A 20185-nucleotide genomic window follows, 5' to 3' on the forward strand; every position below is an offset into this window, starting at 1 on the left:
TTAAGGTGAAAAACCATAATGTCAACAGAAATGTATTTCATGATTAGCATGCTCCTGATAGATAATATTTGCATTACAATTATTCTTTTCATCCTACCAACAATAATTGAATTGGGAGTACAGGTTATAGGCAAAGGAAAAGAACAGATGCAACTGATCATTGTGCTACTTAAAATAAGGAAGTATACAGCATTGAATAAGATTCCTCAGCATACGAAGTTTACATTAAAGTTATACTGTAGAAGATATCATTGGATGTACTAATAAATTATACATATTAATAAAATAAGACCTTGTATTCAGTACAGTCTACATAATACAGACAACAAAGCAATCTAAACCAAGACTATTGTCTTTTAATTAAAATTCGGCAACCTGGAACATGCAGCATTCAAATGTGTAATCAAAAACCAGTCACCAATAAAACTTACAAGCGTAACAAGCTGAAGCAACTTTCCAGCTGTCTTAATAGGACCCCTGCTTGCAGCAGCTTTCCACAGTGGAGAAAGCAAATCTTTTCCTTTTGTGTGCAGCTTCTGTTTTCTCAGAAGGTGAATCATGCATTTCCAATAACAGGATAACGTCTGAAACAAATCTACAATGGACTGAAGAACCTCACATAGACTTTATGAATTAACACTTGAAGAAGCCAGTATGACATCTCATTCCCCATTTCCTCATTTAAAAAAAAAAAGTTTTCAGATCTTCATTGCGTTTTTGTCATGTGGAAAAGCATTCTAATTCTACGAGATCGCATTAAGTAGGAGAAAGTGCCAATTCATAATTACCAAATTATGAGAAGATGAAATAACACCAGTGACTCAATATAATGTAGGTGATTGGATTTTTTTTAATTGAAAAGCCTACATTACTCATTAGAATTATTCCAAGGTGCAAGTTTGTAGTTTCCGCTACATTAATATGATACTTTAAAAATGACTGAACATTCTTTTCAATTCAGAGTAAAATAATGCAGCATTAGATTTCTAGTGCTCCATCTCAGAGGGGATAATCAATGTGTTTATGTCTTAATCATATGCAAGTTAATGTAGTCACTGGGGTTAAAAGACATTTTAGGAAGATTTTCATGCTAATGGAGACAGATACACATATGATAAATCCTTCTATAAACTTCCTTTGGGAAACCGAAGAAAGAAAATGAATACTAAGCATTTCAGAGATTGCACCTGCTGACAATTTTATTTACTTATTTTCTTTTAAAGCCCAGCAGAACACATTCCTGATAGCACAAGTATTAGGCTGAGTGTATTTGGGGCTGCTTCACTATTATAGGCTGAACTCCTGATGACTCTTGCTAATGAATAGGCTGCCAAACTTCCTAAGAGAGGAGGCACACGCCTAGACCCTATTCTAAAGGGACTGACTGATGCCATTCACATCTCATTATGAACATGCTTATTCTGCACAGCACTTGGCTGTTGCCAAGGCTCTGTATTCCATACTGCCACAGCAAGCCGCTGGTCCTGTTAACAGCAGGATGTTAGGCCTGAGTGGCCGTCTGGCGAACAGGCACTCTGACACTAAGCTGGCACGTGCTGGCGCAGCAGGAGCAGACCAAGGCGTGACAAATTACTGAAAGAGCCAAGCTAAACTTATGGCTGACAACCACCTGAGCCTTAGGACCTCTATGGGCCTGCCATCAACTCTCAATTCATTGCTCACCCTTTTAGTCTGCAGTATGCTTGTGGGCCAAGTTTAAACAAGGCAGATACACTATAAAGGCTTTTCATGCTATGCCTAATAATATCCTGCTGTTTAATGAAAGGCCTTGCACATCTAACACATAAGCATACAATGCAATAAACCATTGCTGACAAAACAGAAGTTCCTATGTATTTTCCTAAATATTGCATGGAAAGATAGCAAGATGGGGCCCTTACTATGTTAATTCATAAAAAAATGAATTCTTATTTAGGATGCTGAAGATGTCCCTAATATAGAAAAAGGCAGAGGAAATATGTCCATTATCTTACAATAACAACATTAACAAAATAATACATGTATGCAGGCTAAGCAAACATTCAGAAATCTACAAAGATTTAACATGCTTGAACGGCCTAAAAGAATATTTCAGTTAAAAAAACCAAAACCAAACAATTTGCACTTGAATTTCTTGCGTGTGAAAGATTAAAAGCACTACCTGTAGCTCAATCCATGCACAGCGTGGGCAGGTTTTGTGCAAATTTCCCCACACGACTGTTCTCATGCATTTTATTCTTGAATTTAACATATTTTTTATTCCAGTTTAAGACTACCAAGAGGGCCAAGTTGCAGTGATTTTTGTGTTGTAGGCAGAAATCCACTAGGGACTAGACAATGATCAAACTCATTTTCACTTGTAGCCTAAGCCAGGAAATATTAAATGATTAAATGAAAATGAACTAAATTCACTGTTACCTATTTTAAATGTGCAAAAATATTTGTAAAGGCAGTCTAAGAACAAAAAACGGTTTTATCAAGGACACGTAAAAATGATAGCTTAGATGGGAGGTAAAAACCCTAATTATTTTAAGGGAGACTATAGAAGGATTATTAATTATAGTATATAGTATAGTACAGTAATAAATAGAGCCCTTTGACAGTAATATATTTTTTAAATAAAGGTAATCCTAACAAATATATAAATGGGCCATTTTCAGAGAAATTTTCTCCAAAGCTAAATATCTAAGCACATAGGCTAGGATTTTTTAAAAGTGCCTAATGGAATCAGGTGTCCAAATCCCATTGAATTTAAACAACAAACAGCATGACTTCATCCTGAATGCCTGTTAATCACTCAGGCCAGGTCTACACAAGGAGAGCTTTGCAGGAAGAGCTATATTGGTATATACTACACTGGCAAAGTGCTCCAACCGTGGACACAGTTTGTTCTGGCAAAACTACACAGGTTGACTATATTTTTTCTGGCATAGCTTATTTCAGCCCTCCCAGAAAAATAAGTTATGCCGGCAAAAGCACAGTTTTGCCACTCTAACTGAGTTGACACTAGGGGTTTTTGCTGGCACAGCATTGTCAGTCAGGGATCACACCTCCTCATATATCTCACTGGTAATGCTATGCCAGCAAAAGTTTGTAGAGTAGACCTGTCCTTAAAAAGACCTATAATTGTCCAAATGAGTATTTACCAAAGGAAAAAAGGAGAACGGAAGGATCATTTCAAGAACTTTTGTACTGCTACAGGTACTCTGGTGATTTACTACTGTTTAATTTATCAGCTGGAGTAATCTGTCATAGCTCCCTTGTCATAACCACACGCTTATCAGGATTGTTTCTGTTGGTAAAGGGAACAATGTCAGGTGGAGCTGGAGAGAAGGGGAAAGTAGCTACAAGGCGTGCTCCCCTCTCCACCTGAAAGTCCCTCTGCAGATATGTTTAGGTTATGTGGGACTAGAAAGGGTGGAGACATGGAACAATCATTCAGAAAGCTGGCACAGAAAAAAATCAACAGGTCTACTTCACTAGTAATGAAAGATCAGTTCAGAATGGGATACAACATGATGAGAAAAAAAGAATACTCTGCGAATAATAGGAGTGATGAAAAGCAGACAACAGCTAGATGGCTATATACTGCAGCAACCTGAGGCCTGAAGACAGAAGGTATTCCAAAACATGATACAAGTGGCAAATAAAGGAATCTAGGGAGAGACTTGAGTATCACAATGAAAAATGTGTTCACTTAACTCCACAGATTAGAAGGTTTACTATCTACTGTTAACACCTGCCTGCAGGAATGGGGAATATTATTAAAGCTTTCAGACTATTTCCTTTAGAAAATAGTTGATATCAACAGCAGTTCATATTTATATATAGTGTGTTTCATCCCAAATTATTTCGGAGTGCCTTATCAACTCATACACACACATTTTTATACATATACTTTATATAAACACATACATTCTATTTACACACACACACACACACACAGTACACTCTTTGGGGGTAGGGACTGTATTTTTTGTTGTGTGTACAGCACCTGGCACAATGGTTCCTGGTCCATGACTAAGGTTATTAGGCAGCACAATAATACAAATAATAAATAATCTCTCTCTCTCACACACACATACACGAAATGAGCATTAACTCCATACCTCAGCTCTAGATTGAACTGCTGCAACAGACAGAAACAGACTCCCTGATAGAAATTTCTAAACTTGGACATTTAAAAACCAGGCCTGAACTTTCCAAAAGTCCTGAACGTTTGGTTTTAGTACTTGGATTAGGCTAGTTGTAGAGAACTTGGATGCAGACCCCTCTCCAATATTTTATTTATATTATATATATACACACATACATAGGTATATGTGTATGTTTCTATTTTACAGTTATTTTGGTGTGCCGCTCTTGCATACATATTATATATATAATGTGTATGCAAGAGCGGCACACAAAAATAACTGTAAAATAGAAACATATACAGTAGACAGAGCCATTATTTACCTTACGGTAAGTGTAGTTTTTCGAGATGTCTGCACATGTGGATCCTACTCATGGTGTATGGGCACCCCAGCACAGTAGCTTGGAATAGTTTCACTAACAGTGTCCTGTAGGGGTCATGCTTGCACTCTTCATTCTCTTGTGCTCCCCTACCAAAGGCAAAAAAGCATGACATCCCCAAAATATATAAGACTCTGAGTTGTGGGGAAGGAGGGCAGGTTGTGGGATCCACATGTGCACAGTTACTCTAAGACAGTAACCACTCTTTCTTCTTTGTGTACGACACATGGAGGAAAATTTATGTAAGACTTTTAAAAAAGGCTCCAGAGGTGATCCTGGCAATTACAGGACAGTGAGCCTAACTTCAGTACCAGGCAAATTGGTTGAAAAAATAGTACGGAATAGAACTATCAGACACATAGATGAATATGTTGGGGAAGAATCAACATGGCTTTGAGACAGGGAAATCACACCTCACCAATCCACTGGAATTCTTGAGGGTGTCAACAAAAATGTAGACAAGGGTGATCCAGTCGATATAGGGTACTTGGCCTTTCAGAAAGCCTTTGATAAGGTCCCTCACCAAAAGCTCTTAAGCAAAGTAAGCACTCATGGGATAAGAGGGAAAGTCTTCTCATGGATCTGTAACTAGTTAAAAGACAGGAAATAAAGGATAGAAATAAATGGTCAGTTTTACCAATGGAAAGAGGTAAATAGCGGGATCCCCCAGCGATCTGTACTGGGACCTATGCTGTTCAACATATTCATAAATGATGGGGAAAAGTGGGGGGTCAACAATGAGGTGACAAAGTTTGCAGATGATACAAAATTACTCAAGATAGTTAAGTCCAAAGCTGACTATGAAGCGTTACAATGGGATCTCAAAAAAACTGGGTGTCTGGGCAACAAAATAGTAAATTAAATTCAATGATGATAAGTGCAAAGTGTAAAAAAGCACACTGGAAAACACAATCCTAAGTGAACATAAAAAATGATGGAATCTATATTAGCTGTTACCACTCAAGAAAGAGATCTTGATGTCATGGTGGATAGGTCTCTGAAAACATCTGCTCAATGTGCACCAGTAGTCAAAAATGTCAACAGAATGTTAGGAACTGGCTAGGTTATAAAACAGAAAATATCTTAATGCCACTATATAAATCCATGGTAGTCCCACACCTTGAATGCTGCATGCAGTTCCAGTCATCCCCTCTCAGAAAAAATGTATGGGAACTGAAAGAGGTATAGAAAAGGGCAAGAAAAATGATTAGGGGTATGGAACAGCTTCCATATGAGCAGAGATTAAAAAGACAGATTGTTCATTTTAGAAAAGAGACAACAAAGGGGGGGGGGATAAGATAGAGGTCTATACAATCATAAATGGTGTGGAGAAAGTGAATAGGGAAATATTATTTACCCCTTCGCATAACACAAGAACCAGGAATCACCCAATGAAATTAATAGGCAACAGGTTTTAAACAAACATAAGGGAGTACTTCTTCACGCACCACAGAGTCAACCTGTGGAACTCGTTGCCAAGGGATATCATGAAGGCCAAAGGTATAACTGGGTTCAAAAAGTATTAGATAAGTTCATGGAGGATAGGCCCACCAATGGCAATTAGCCAAGATGATCACAGATGCACCCATTCTTTCAGTATCCCTAATCCTCTGATTGCCAGAAGCTGGGACTGGACAACAGGTGATGTATTTATTCCCTCTGAAGCATCTGGCACTGCTCACTATCAGAAGACAGGATACTGGGCTAGATGGACCTTTGGTCTGACTCATTTATCAATGATAAAAGGTGAATTGGACAGCTTGGTAAGGTTTCAAAGGGGGGTTCCATTAGAGGAGAAAGCACTAGATTTAAATCCCATGTTTGAGTATTCTTTCTTACATGAGGAAAAACTCAAATCAAGCCTCCCAGAAGTCTGCTCACTGATTGATGAGAGAAAACAGAACCTCCTTTTACAGGCAGATGAAATGCTGATATCATGGCCAAATATACCTTAGTTAAAACAACAGATAGACTCGAGTACTTTAAATATAATAAATAATCCAAGATTATTGAAATAAACCACTAAGAAGAAATGTGACCCTTTGATACTGTCCATAATAAGATACTTTTATTTTGCAGAATGCATAATTCCTTTAGAAAATTTCCTGCTCTAAAGTAAGATATTCTGTTCTTCTGAAGAACATTCTGTGTCTAATGTAGACATACAGAATCCATCCAAGCTGTGAGATGTAGCAATGCTGGATTTGGGTGAAGAACTAAGTGGATGAGAAAGCTTCATCATATAAAGAAGAACCATGTGGAGGACCAGATGAATCCTTCTGGTGTATCGATACCTTCTCATCACTGTAAATTCTGTTGTTCTTATCTCAAAATTATAGTAGATCTGGTGCATAAACTTCGGTAGGATGTACTGCACTGCTATCTTCCTGTCGTTCAAACCACTGCAAAGCGATTTCCAATGCACTAAAGTTATTGGATGTGAAGAGATGTTGACTTGTTCTTCCTCAACAGCACTTTTGTTGTATGATTTCCCCCTTCCCCCGGTCAGGAAAAACGGTTCGTATAACTGGTCATTTGTAAGACTGGCATTCAGAAAATGGAGATTCTACTGTAATTAGAAATGAAACTGCTGTGGGAACTGAGGTAGGCAGAACATAGTTGCCCAAAGCAGAAGCTGAACATTCTGCTCTCACAAACTCCCATTGGCTCTGCATTCCTTACATTTGGAGATCATCATACTTTTAAGTCTCATCTTAGAAATAAAGGGATTCTAGACAGCAGTTCAGGGTAACATTTAAATACTTTCACCAACATATGGAGCATGAACACCATCACACATGCATATAGCTGACATGCCATTATTTTTAGGAAAACAGAGTTAAACTCTATGAAGGTCTGTGCATAGGGAGAGGAGGGACTGACTGACCACAATATAATTATTTGTACTGGGGTAGTGCGCAGGAGCCCCAGTGACGGACGAGGACCTTATTGTGCTGGACTCAGTCCAAACACAAAACAAAAGACTGTTCTCCAACCAGCCCTATGGGCTTTGCCAAGCAAGCTAATGCTAACTATTAGTATTAACCTATTAGGGTTCCCATCACTGGTATGAATTCCACCCTGAGAGGGGACTTCCGAGTATGTGGCAAGTGGACAAGCTGAGAGGTAATGTGGAGGCAGAGGGCTCCCCTCACGTAGATGGCCGTGCTCTCTAGGGGATAAGCCAATTTGTTTAACTCACTCTTATCCATTCAGTGAGCAGGCAAGCTTTGCCAACTGCAAGAAATTAGGAGGACATTTCAACAGTCCAAACTTGGAGTTTCCAGCTTCCGACATAGGAATAACCCACACAGTTGATTATCTGGCCAACAATTATTGTAGACAAGACCAGGGAAACTCTCGTTTGTGATGACAGATTTCCTTCTGTCAGTTTTTCAGTTTACAGGATACAGAAAGAGTACGAGAGCTTACTGAGCTTTTATTTGTTTTGTTGATTGCTCCTTCAAGACTCCAGTGCCAAAGAACAACTGACTGGTAATATCTACCACCCATCCACATTAACAATTATATCTTTTGGGCATTAAATTTACTTTCTCAGTTAAGTGTAGGAGTGTCCACAACATGCCTCTTGATGTGCAGCTTTAGAATTAGTCGTGGTAAAAATAAAAGAGGCAAGTTCTTATATTACTGGAAATAGCAACAGCAGGACAAACATGGTTTGTTAAAGTTTTGCCATCCAATTTCCATCCTAGGCACTGTGATCCTGTTCTCAATAAAATCAATGGCAAAACTCCCATTGACTCTAGTAGTGCAGAATCAAGCCACATATGCTAAAGGAAGCTGACTCTTTGTTCCTGAATACTCTGAAGTGTTCAGCCTCAGTTCCCATGTAAAATCACCAGAAGGGGAATCACCACACTCATATCTAAAATATGCACTAGATAAAAATGCGGTTAACAGCCAGTTAAGCCCCACCCAAGAGCTGGAATATGGATGTGTATTTTAGTTGTCCTTTTCATTGAATATTGTGAAGCTAAAACATCCTTATTAAATAAAGAAATTGCACAATAAAAATAAAATACGAGCAAATATGGTACCTTATTAAAAAATGGGGACTGGAACACTTCGGAATTGCAGGTCCGAAATATGAATGTAGCTTTACATTTTATTCAACAACCACCTTACACTGTCTTGCAAATGGCAGAAATGGTTCTCTGAAGAGCTATTAACCATAACACCAAATTAATGTAGGAAAACTAATATGGATATAAATGTTAGGGGGTTACCAAAAGGGAACAATGTAGGGACTATAAAAAAATATTTCAACATAAAGTGTTAGTACACAACCCTTATATACCTAATCAGCCTACTGCTCTAAGCACTGTAAAAACATATCATGTCATACTTTAAAATACAATGTCTGATGGTCGATTTATGTCTGAAACTCAATACGCTTGATAGGCTTGCTATCAGTTATGGTCCAGTTACTGCCACTACTGCATAAATTTAACTGAAAACTTTTGGGGGAATTCTGGTTGCATACACTCTTCACAGAACAGGTGCAATTAAACCACATTTGTTAACAGTTACACATTTTTAAAATTATATTTTGGGTAAATAAAGCAAAGCTTTCCATATTATAAAAATATCAGATGCTAGACCTTGTAAAATGAACAAGAGTTTCTCACTGATTGAATTTCACCCCATATTCTTAAACATCCTATCAGCCCTGCACAACTCCCTGAGTCAATGGCTTTATGTGAGGGACTAGGTGGGAGCTGAGGATGAAACTCACTGCTTCAACCCACAGCCAGGCCACAAGAATGTAACGCAGCCCCTCTGTGGCAGCTACTCCAGCCTTTGGGATGTAATAGTTGCTGCTGTCCACAGTGGAATTGGACTGGCTTAGAACAAATACTGTTGCTCCTCCCTAGTCTTTCCCTTATTCAGAGCAAGCACAGAGTCGTCCTCTGCAGAAATTGGGAGGTGCAGACACCTTGCCTGCACACCCCCGCCTCACACACACGGACTTACGTTGGACAGAGGGCCTTGTGCTGCCACTCCATACTACGTTTCTCCTACCCATGAGGAGCACATGCTTTAGAAAAACTAGACAAAGCAGCAAACTTAGAAGGAGGTTTTCAAAGGCACAAAGGGCAATCAGGTGTCCAGCACACATGGGCTTTCAATGGGAGTTAGGAAACTTTGTGCCTTTGGAAATCTTCCCTTTAATATTTTCAGCAGCTAACACCTGAACCATTTGTCTGTTGTACCTGTAGATAATGCTGTGAACAGTGAGAACTCTGCTGTACCTTTTCAACTGTAAATTCCTATATATTTATACAACCCCTAAATACAATGGGACCCCATGCCCAACTGGGGTCTCCAGACACTATCATAATATAAATAATAAAAGTAATTATATATGGGAATGTGTTGAACTGTTCAGCAGTAGTCTGTAAAATGTAACCTGAAGGGATACTGCATGTTTCTCAATGATGATTAATTACACTGGCTTTAAAATGAAAATAGGACAATTTTATATTAGAAGTCTAACACCTTGGAAAAGGAATAATGTAATAACAAAAACATATCGTGGCTGCCCTTAGGTGAAAAACTAAGGCGTCTGCGCTTATGTGCTAAAATGCTCTGTGCCATCTGCTCCTGGCTCTGGTTCAATCTGTGGTAGCCCAAGATGTGCTAAGGACTACCAGTTTAGTAGGGGATGCTTCTGCCCTTCTCTAGGATGTCAAGAATATGTGATAAATTAGTCATCTCAAGTGCTTCGGGGGGAAATGTTTCATTTGTTATGAAAAAGGGAGTAAAGCGTTATAATTTGTTTACTACTATTCCTTCCTTGAAGGAGACCTCCTGGGAGCAGATGCATGATATCATCTAGATGATTCATTTCATGATAGCATTGAAAGAGCAATGGGTTACTTTCCTGGTACCATCCAACAGTTCTGCATTTTCATTGCATTGACGCATATCCACCACCTTTAGGTGTGGTTTTTGTTCTCGTTCTTTTAATTGCCTTTGTAATAGGCCACTTTTATTTGTACTGCTATCTGTTCTGCAGAAAACCATCACAAATGCAATTTATCTTCATTATAAGTTACTTCTCTTATTACAGATCATTCTTAATATAAAACTCCCACATACTTTGGAAACGATTTTCCACTGCAGCATTTAGAAGGATTGAAAAAAGAAAAAAATCTGTCAAAAAAAATTGTGGTCAAATCAACAAATCTAAGGAATAAAAAGACTGAAATCTCATGAGCATTAAATTTACCTTAACAAGAAAACTATATGTTAGATAGACTGTATTTTTCATTTTAAAAATATTATGTAGGAAACAGTAGAAAGAAATCCAAACTATTAATACTTATGATTTTATATTCAGACCTCTAATACAAAGTTGTCAAGCTGTGTGACAGACAAGAATAAAATACTGTAATTCTGAGAAAAAGATACTAATTCCTTACTTTTAACTTCTCTGTATAATTCTCCATACAAAAAGTATTTGTCAGTTTGACAAATAAAAAGCTTATTCAAATAACTTGTACTATTAAAAATCAAAAAGAATAATATGGAGCAATCCTAGCTAACAACCCGTACCTACAAATACACTCCCATATACACTGGCACGCCAAAATATTGTCATTGCTCCAAGGACTTCAATGGGCTCTGACAATTTACACCAAATGCGCTTCTGTCCCACTGATTTCCCCCTGCTATTCAAAAGCAGAGCTCATAACCCAATACATCTCTTCTCCAGGCCTGAGCTTTGCTGAATAGAGATTGCTAATTGTCAAAAGCACTAGGTGATGAAACAGAATAGAAGCAGCTGGAAAAAGGCAACAATATCTTACTCAATTAAAGACAAGAAAACTTTTTGAAACTAAGGGCTGGAAGTGCTGTAGGTGGGGAATGGGCGAGTGCCTGGTTTGCTCACAGGGACAAAGTCCTTGGTCAGATTCTTCCCAGTCTCATCAGATGGTCAAAAACTGTATGTGATCAAGGCACCAGTAATGTTACCTACCCCTCACTTCAAGAAATGGAGTCCACCACAAAACAGTTGAACCCCCATCAATTTAAGTGATCTGGACGACGTTACAGAAAAAGTAATATAACCCCAGTCTTCCAACCACTATGCAGTTGAGAGATCGCTCCCACACACCTGAGAGCTGTGTGGTGGTAGCTATTTGGACCCTTTCTGTCAGGGCCATCAACCTGGTTGTCAGCGGTCTAAGAATGGCAGTCTTATGAGAAGAAAGGAAAACTTTAAAGAAATCCCATGCTAATGCATCAGAAAGGAAAATACATAATTGTAGCTGTGCACAAGACAGATAGACAAGTCATAATAATACCTGTGCTACATAAAGATAATGCATTAAGAAAACAAGCCAAAAGCTGCACAACAAAATGGAACTTTTACACCTGAGCTATAAAGAGGGAATTTGTTCACACAAGGCATTGCAAATGGCAGACTCAGTCCTCTACAAGCTCCATATTCCACTTAGTACTATGGTCCCTCTGCACCCCACTGGTGAGGTTTTAATCACCATAGTTAAGAAGCCAAATCTGCCTAAGGAATAAAGTTAGCCCCTATTATAGGCATATTATGTGCTTTTGTAAAGATTTCAGTATTTATCAGTGTACAAAGCTAGTATATTAAAAAGCAAGCTTGACAAAACACAAGTGCTGCGGCTTGTTGGCAATGCATTTAGTTGCAGTGTAGGAGACTTAAGTTCACAGAGTCTGATGCAAAATTTCAACAGAAGTCAGTGGAAACTGTGGGTGCTGACCTCCACAGTCTCCTGTGCCTTAGTGACTGCCAGTGCATTTTTGTCCTGGGTTTCCCCTCCTGGCTTCTGTGTGCCTTTATAATTCTGTTACGTAGACCCAAAAAACCCTATTTTGCCTCTAAATTTGATAAATCTGAATAAAACACAAACATTTACACTGATAACTAAAGAAGAGTTCTATAATGGAATGCAAAGCAGAATCCTAAAATTAAAAGATGTTCAATGCCTCTCACTTGTAAATTCATTTTTAAACCATAAACACTCCTTCTAAGCTAATGAAATAACTATGTACCATGCACAGCAGTCCTACAAACGTCTTTAATACTAGGTAAGTTCTCAGAACATCAAAGCGTTCAAATGCTAAGGCATAGATATGTACTTTCAAAAGAGCTCTCTACTCTGGGGTGAAATCCTGGCCCTACTGAAATCAACAGGAGTTCTGTCATTGACTTAAGTGGTGCCATGATTTCACCCCATGTATATTTCAGAATATGGATACCCTCTGGTTTAATATTTTATGTCTAGTCATATGATGTTGAGAGACTAAAGCCACCATTTCTCATTCTGACAGATAAATGTCATAGTAACAGCAAAAAGGACTAGGAACTCTAGAATTAAAATATAGAAGTCCAGACCAATTCATTCATGCCTAGGGGACTTTCCATATTTCAGCCTCACATGGTTATAAGATACTTGATACCTACTTTGAGAACAATAATTCAGACAACTAAGCTTGCTGTTATGCATAAGAAACTGTTGTTACATTCCACTAAAGGACATACTTTCTTCACTATATTTTGATATCTATCAACATAAATAATCTTAAAAATTTAATGAGTTGTCCTGTTTGCTTTAAAAAAAAATGAGTTCATCACCTGTTTGAGAAAGTATGACTTTTCCGTTGCAGAAAATAAAGGATTCAAAATAAAGAACTTGTGAACAAACAATCAAAAGTGTCAAACATAATCAAGACACTCATGCATCTTGAATGGAGGATGGCCCAGCATTTCCCAATTATTCAATCCTGAAAACATCTCACTTCAGCCACTTGTAAGGTATAAATGATCAATTTAAACCAACCTTAATGGGAGAGAACACAGTGGAAAAAACTGATGAAACTATAGTGCTAAAATTCTGGTTACCTGACAGAAAATGTTTATTACAATATTGTATGATGAAATGACACACACCACTATAATAAATGAACCATATTCAGCAAAGCTTGCTCAGGGAGGTGTAAATACACTTGCCTACACTAGCGTAACTCACTGCACTCCCAGAAGATTCAACTCTGCTGAACCCCCAAAACAGACGTTGGTGCTGCTTTGCATGGCTGCAATCTGGCCCTGGCACCTTCCACTACCAGGGATCTCTGCTACTGTTTACATCAGTGAAAACAGTGGACAACTTACCTTTGTACATATAAAATGTCTATGCATATTGTTCTGAGTCATTTAAAAAGATATTATGCATGAATCAAAACTGAGAAGGGTCTTATATCATTACAGAGCTTTCAAATCAAGTCCAATATTGAATAACCAGAATGAAAAGGAGGTTGGAGATTTTGTTTTTAAAATGTGTTTGATTCCAAAATAAAGCACACACCATTGCAAACGAGGAGCAAAGTTCTATAAGTGCATGGGAAAAAGCTTCTCAACTAAGGGAAGGCATGCCCTGCAGCTTGAGCCATGCTAGCCTGAGTCAGCTGGTACAGGCCAGCCATGGGTTCTTAATTGCAGTATAGATATACCCTAAAGATCCTTAGGGAGTTCAAGGCCACTAATATCCAGAATACTGATGATGCAGAAGTTATTCCTGGAGAGGCCAAGCTGCTTGGGTATCGAGTTCCTACGCAGAGGCTCCTCATCCCAGGATGGACATATCTGTAGTGACTGCAGTTTGAATAGGGGGCATAATGAAGGCCCTGTCCTCACTGAAGATTGTCTATGGACTGCCACTGGGCCAGAGATCATTTATCACCAGTGCAATCTGAAAGACCCTGTGCTGGCTGCTTCCATTAGAGGGCTTTTTGTTCAGTATGGTTGTTAGGTCAGGTTTATAATGCTCAAGACCCTTATATCTAAAGAATTACCAGTTGGGCAGAGGGGTGATGGTGGCTCATATATCAACACAGTACTGCTGCCCTCAAGAACCAAAAAGCTGAGAGCTTGAAGTGAACTGCCTGTCTCACTTAAGGGAGCACAAAACCCAGGAGTGAGAAGGTATATTCAGAGAAACCTAATTACAAACAGGACTTGGGCACCTGTGATCTTTGCCAGTGCAGACAGCAGGTGTTGATTCTTAGGCAAGTGTGAAAGGGACCTGTTGTCATGCAGAGGCTTTATGCAACACTCATTTCACTGCAAAGATCCAGGATGAAAGAAGCCTGATGATTACAGAAGACAAATCCCTACGTCATTTTTCTACAGAGATCATTATAACAATGTGACTGTACCATTTTATCGATGTATGTACAGCTGCCGATGGTCATGTTCTCTAATTATCTAGCTTGTTCCACAAACTAGGTGATCATAGAGGGATAAATAACTGGAGGAAAGGTCACATGTTACTAAGCAATGCTTCCCCAGTGCTTTGTTAACGTGTTAATCTTATTCAAAATACTGGCAAAATACACCCATTTCAACAAGTCCACTAATGAGCTGTTACTTTTGGACTTTAAGAAAGGGGACAAAGTTAATTGAAACCTACTTTTTATTTATTAGTCATTTACTAAGCCCTTCCAGTTCCCTGAACTAGGACATTTTAACTGACAGAAATGGCATGCCATCTTTAGTGGGCTACTATCAAGAACTACATACAGCTAGGTTTCAGATGTCAAGAATTATAACATTCATAAACCAGTCTGAGAACACTTCAATCTCTCTGGTCACGCAATTACAGACATGAAGGTCGCTATCTTACAACAAAAAAACTTCAAATCCAGACTCCAGCGAGAAACTGCTGAATTGGAATTCATTTGCAAATTCGATAGTATTAATTTAGGCTTAAATAGAGACTGGGAGTGGCTAAGTCATTATGCAAGGTAGCCTATTTCCCCTTGTTTTTTCCTATCCCCCCCCCCCAGACGTTCTGGTTAAACTTGGATTTATGCTGGAAATGGCCCACCTTGATTATCATACACATTGTAAGGAGAGTGGTCAGTTTGGATGAGCTATTACCAGCAGGAGAATGAGTTTGTGTGTGTGGGGGGAATACCTGGATTTGTGCTGGAAATGGCCCACCTTGATTATCATGCACATTGTAAGGAGAGTGGTCGCTTTGGATAAGCTATTACCAGCAGGAGAGTGAGTTTGTGTGTGTGGTTTTTGGAAGGGGGGTTGTGAGAAAACCTGGATTTGTGCTGGAAATGGCCCACCTTGATTATCATACACATTGTAAAGAGAGTGGTCACTTTGGATGGGCTATTACCAGCAGGAGAGTGAGTTGGGGGGGGGCGGGGGGTGAGAAAACCTGGATTTGTGCTGGAAATTGCCCAACTTGATTATCATACACATTGTAAGGAGAGTGATCACTTTAGATAAGCTATTACCAGCAGGAGAGTGGGGTGGGAGGAGATATTGTTTCATGGTCTCTGTGTATATAATGTCTTCTGCAGTTTCCACAGTATGCATCCGATGAAGTGAGCTGTAGCTCACGAAAGCTTATGCTCAAATAAATTGGTTAGTCTCTAAGGTGCCACAAGTACTCCTTTTCTTTTTACATACAGCTAATTATTGAAGAGCTGATAAAACTGAAAGTGAAAAGCCAACGTTGTGTCAGGATTGTCTCTGCTACTTTATATATATGCTTAGGGAGGATGAGATATTTCTTTTCCAAGAATGAGATTTTTTCCCCCTTACAACAACATTCTAAGCCATTTATTTATTTGTAAAAACTACAGGGGGTTTTCCAAAAGTGCTCAGCAATGCCCAACTCAGCTTCCATTGTAGTCAATCCCAAAACACCCATTGGCCTCCACTGGACACAAGGTGGGCTAACCCTGAGCGCTCTTTTGAAAAATCCCAACCCTATATCAATTGCACATCTGCGCTATTGCTCATATAATAATTCAAACGGACATAAGACGTGACATTTTGAACCTATGTCATTCCCATATGTGTATTTACTTGACATGGGCCTATTTGCATGTTTAAATGTTTGCAGGATCAAGGCCTTGGTTTAGACAAGGAAGCAAGCTAAGAACCTTTAAAAAGTTGATGGAAAAAACACTGTACAGTCACATTAGGTGACACCCGAATATTTTCATTGCCTTTCATTTTTTTCAATTTAGCGAAAGTGATTAAACACTAAACAGCTGTACCACCTAAGAGACCATTCAACTGCCAGATGTAAATTTTAAAAGCGAAAATATTTCTTTTGAGTTATAAAAGAGTCTGACTGTCAAAAAAGAGCACTCTAGCTGAGCATACGCATACTGTACCAGCCTTCTGCTTAGTATGCTTGATTTCTCAGCATGTGCAAGTTGCATCCTGGTTGTCAGATTGAAAGGAAATTCTTCATTCATTTATTTGTACAGTATTTCGGGACTGCATGTTCAATTAAACTCAAAACCTAATCCATACTCTCATAACACAAAATACATGAAGGTGTGACATAAAGATATTATCTGCATGACTCTAGGATAATTGCATTTGGGGCTTAAATTCAGCTGAAGCTGTCCAGAGCGGAGCTCCAGCAAATATTTTCAAACCCTTGGCCCCAAGCCTCATGGCACCTACCACCCTGCATGCGCAAAAGCCGCAAGGTGCCCCTCCACAGACACCCGCACCATGGGCTAAAGCCCCGAGAACCCCCCCACCGCAGCTAAAGCCAGGAGCGCCAAATGGGGTGTATGGATGGCTTCAGGAAATAATCTATGAGAATTTAAGTCCTGGCTGCATTACTTATGAGTAAGGATATGATTACCTCACAGATTCCGTGACTTTAACAGACCTCCATGACTTCCGCTTCAGCTTCGGCCCTGGGCAGTCAGCCCTCCCTCCCTCCGTATAGGGCTTCAACTTCAGCCCCGCATCACTGGGGACAAGCATCCACAATTTATGGTTTATTGCCTGTGTCCTACCTGTGAATTTTAATAAAAATCCCCATGCCAAAATCTTAACCTTATGGACAAATGGTGAAGCCAGATGAGTGTTATGCAGATCATCCCAAATAAGTGGTATTAATTATTGAATTACAGTAGTGCCAGAGGTTTCAGCTAAGAAAGGGGCTCCATTATAAAAGGCAATGTAAGAACATATAGTCAGAGACTGTAAAATATTCTGACAGGGACAATCTAAACAGACAAAACAGATAAAGTAAAGTAATATCCCCCATTATTATCCCAGAGAACTGAAGCCCAGAGAGGTCACGTAGGATATTTGGGGAGAAGACAACCGTTGAACTCCTGAGTTACAATACAGTCCCTTAACCACAAGAATATCTTCTCCTTCAAAATAAAACATTTGTACCATACCACACTAGCATGTAATGTGTATTATAGAGAAAAATCTATTTCAGAGCTGTTTTGATGAGTTTTACAAATGTAACTGGTACTATTTTCATTTCTGTCACTCTGCAAAACCAGGCTCCCCGATTTACCAGGAATCCAAAAGCATAGGTCTCAGAGGAAGAGGACAATTCTGCTAATAGAGCAGAAGTTGAAAACATTTTTCTGGTAGTTTATTATTATTGTTGTTATCTTCATTGACAGCTGTTGGAAGCTGCTGGTCGGAACATTCGTAGTCATTCTTATGAAGATGGATTAAAGGGCACCATACAGGTGAGTAAGCCAAAGATGAATGATAAATGCAGTTTAACACATGGCTCTATTACATGGATGCAACTTCACCTAGACAAGATTGATAATATGGCTTGGTCATGATAGGCACTCAAAAGAGGTGGTGGAATTTATATTTTGTCCTCCTGATTGAAAAATTGCAGCAGTGCTAACACAAATGCCAAATTTATGTTTATTATTTGATCCAGGGAAGCTTTCGGATGTCCATATAGGGTCTGTGACCAAGATCACTTGTTTCATGCGCCCATGGAAGAAGAGCATGATCTTTTCTCTTTGATGTGGTCAGTGCCTCCATGCTCTGTGCCTTAGTCACCTCCTGATTACATTGCTGTGATGTGCTATACATGGGCCTACATCCTCAGGCCACTCAGACAATAAAGCTAGTATAGAATGTAGCAGTCCAATGATTAAACAGAATTACATATTAGGAACACATTACGCCAGACTGTCAGGATCTGCATTGGCTCTTGTCATAAATATAAAGGGAAGGGTAAACCCCTTTGAAATCCCTCCTGGCCAGGGGAAAGCTCCTCTCACCTGTAAAGGGTTAAGAAGCTAAAGGTAACCTCGCTGGCACCTGACCAAAATGACCAATGAGGAGACAAGATATTTTCAAAAGCTGGGAGGAGGGAGAGAAACAAAGGGTCTGTGTCTGTCTGTATGCTGGTCTTTGCCAGGGACAGAACAGGAATGGAGTCTTAGAACTTTTAGTAAGTAATCTAGCTAGGTATGTGTTAGATTATGATTTCTTTAAATGGCTGAGAAAAGAATTGTGCTGAATAGAATAACTATTTCTGTCTGTGTATCTTTTTTGTAACTTAAGGTTTTGCCTAGAGGGGTTCTCTATGTTTTTGAATCTAATTACCCTGTAAGATATCTACCATCCTGATTTTACAGGGGGGATTTCTTTATTTCTATTTACTTCTATTTTTTATTAAAAGTCTTCTTGTAAAACACTGAATGCTTTTTCATTGTTCTCAGATCCAAGGGTTTGGGTCTGTGGTCACCTATGCAAATTGGTGAGGCTTTTTATCCAACATTTCCCAGGAAAGGGGGGGGTGCAAGTGTTGGGAGGATTGTTCATTGTTCTTAAGATCCAAGGGTCTGGGTCTGTAGTCACCTAGGCAAATTGGTGAGGCTTTTTACCAAACCTTGTCCAGGAAGTGGGGTGCAAGGTTTTGGGAAGTATTTTGGGGGGAAGGACGCGTCCAAACAGCTCTTCCCCAGTAACCAGTATTAGTTTGGTGGTGGTAGCGGCCAGTCCAAGGATAACGGGTGTAATATTTTGTACCTTGGGGAAGTTTTGACCTAAGCTGGTAAAGATAAGCTTAGGAGGTTTTTCATGCAGGTCCCCACATCTGTACCCTAGAGTTCAGAGTGGGGGAGGAACCTTGACAGCTCCCAAAATGTTTCCAGGTGGAGTTCGAACTGATGGTGTTAACCTACAAATTGGTTTGTGACATGGTCACTGAGGAGATCATCTTCCTCCCTGGGACTTATTGAGACAGTTCAGATCAGTGGAGACATCTGAACTGGAGCTCCCTTGCTATAAACCCAAAGGAGCTGCCAGCACTGCATTGTGTCTGAGACTTTAGAAATTGTTCCCCCACTTGGTATGCCAGAACCCAAATTTCTTAAACTTCATGGCACACTGCTAATGTCCATCTTTTCCCAAGGCTTTTGTAGAAGTTATAGGCTCAGGGCTGCAAAGGTTAGGGTGTATTATATTACCCTCATAGAGTGGGATGAGCAGTATTGTGTATTGGGGCCCCAGACCATAAGATGGGGGCTTATACATGTCTTTATAGATGTAAACAAATGTTATCACATCTGGACATGTGTCCACATATATATATGTTATATATTTATTATTTAATTTATATATGTGCCTATCACATTTTCCAAGCATAGGCATATTATTAAAATTAAATACGTAAACACTTAACAAAATCAGCACAATGTCAGTTAGAGAACTCAAACTCTACAGCAAAAGAAACTCACACTCTGCCCCTCTGCCCACGACCAGGCCTTGCAGCATACCCCAAAGGTCTATCAAATCAATATGGAAATGAGTACCAAAGAAGAGGGCCCTCTACTGAGA

At 39.3% G+C, this 20185-nt stretch overlaps 1 protein-coding gene across 2 annotated transcripts in view; it reads right to left on the bottom strand.

Moving 5' to 3' along the window:
* RALGAPA2 (Ral GTPase activating protein catalytic subunit alpha 2) overlaps positions 1–20185 on the bottom strand; it is a 299634-nt gene that overhangs the window by 25871 nt on the left and 253578 nt on the right. The window lies entirely within an intron of this gene.

The sequence above is a fragment of the Lepidochelys olivacea genome, assembly GCF_965140295.1.
Source record: "Lepidochelys olivacea isolate rLepOli2 genome assembly, chromosome: 3".
Taxonomy (NCBI): Eukaryota; Metazoa; Chordata; order Testudines; family Cheloniidae; genus Lepidochelys; species Lepidochelys olivacea.